Genomic DNA, 1,587 nt, shown 5'->3' on the forward strand with positions numbered 1-1,587 from the left:
CCTTATGAAATGAATATGAGAGAATATTACATCAAGTCACAGTCATGTAAGAAAGAAAAGAAAGCATGTGAAGGTATCCAAAATATTAAAAAACCTAATGCAACCACCCAAAGAAGCAAGCCCCCCCCCCCCCGCCATACACACTTGTGCTGCATTCAGAAGGTATTCAGTGTCTTCTGAATGCAATGGTAAATATTTCAGAATTCATAAGAGATCCCTAGAACAAAGTGGAAAATACTGGAGCAGAGATATAGCTCAGAGAATCTGGGAGGAGAAGATGCTGTCCTTCCTAAATCTATCTTCTCCAGTGGAAGTATTTCACTTGAAAGGAGGAAGTTTTCCTGACAAGTAGAGAGATAATCTGGTTTTGGCTATCTGTCTTTTTTTGGTGCTGTTATTGCAGAGCCTTACTTGCTTGGAACAAGAAAACCGGTGAAAGTCACATGGCAAGAGGATCCATGTTTCCAAGACAGCAGTTCTGAGGGTGACGATGAGCCTGAGACGTCAGAAATTGACAAGGACCAAGAAGTGCTAGTTCCGTTTGTATTTGATGTTTACTTGCCTGTAGTAATTGGATACTGTGGGAATATTGACAGCAGCACTCAGGGAATGGGAAAGGGACATTGCACACCTCTGAGCAATTAAAGTCATCTTGGAAAACCATTCATGCTGCACAGGGTCCAACCTCCCAGCAGCCCATTTGGTGTGAAGTGGAATATGGAAAGAGACAAGTTGAGCACAAGAAATGAACTGGGTTGTTTTGGTTTGACCAACCCCAAAGTGAGTTTGGCCAAAAGCCAAAGACGCAGTCACTTTTCTTTTAAAAAGGGTAGTGGTTTTTTTTAATAGAAGGCTCTATGTGGTTCCTATGGGATAAAGCTCTTCAATGTATACCATTTCTCTGAAGCACTACAGCTTTAATGCGTGTTCATGGAATTTGATAGTACCTTTTAGGATGCTAAAATCTCTCTGTACTTGTCTAGGTTTCCTTCTTTACCACACACAGAAAAAACTAGAGTTTTCTTCTCCAGAGATAATGAATGCCTAAGAGGTAAGACAAAAGTTCTTCACTGTCTTTTGTAATTTGTAATTTTAAACTCTTACTTCAATTCAGTGAGGAGGAAAAAATGCTGTCCGGCTATGAATGTTTTGGAGTCCAAATTTTCCATCCTTCCTTGTGGCTGAAGTTGTGGTAGTATCCTGTGAGAAAGTCCTGGTAAAATAAAGGCTGTGCCCCTTTCTGGCTTTCTTTTCTTTTCTTTCAGGTAATTGGATGATAGATAGCTGGACTTTTTAGACAACAAAAGGAAACATACACAGTCCCATAAATTTTCACAGGCCACCAGAACAATTCCTTGTTACATTTTGTAGAATATCATCTTAAGACTTAAGGCTTAAATGATGTTCTTGAGACTTATTAGATAACTCTGCTGAAATGCATTGCTGTGTTCATACAGTTCCTGCCCTGCAATCTTCCAGCCTATCTGATTTACAGACTGTGTTAAAACGGAGGGAGACCTCAGTGCTTAGCAGGTATCAGTTCTGAGGGACGATGTGGGACCCTGGTGCTGAGCTTTTAATGAAACA

This window comes from Cinclus cinclus, chromosome 24 (assembly GCF_963662255.1).
Source record: "Cinclus cinclus chromosome 24, bCinCin1.1, whole genome shotgun sequence".
NCBI lineage: Eukaryota > Metazoa > Chordata > Aves > Passeriformes > Cinclidae > Cinclus > Cinclus cinclus.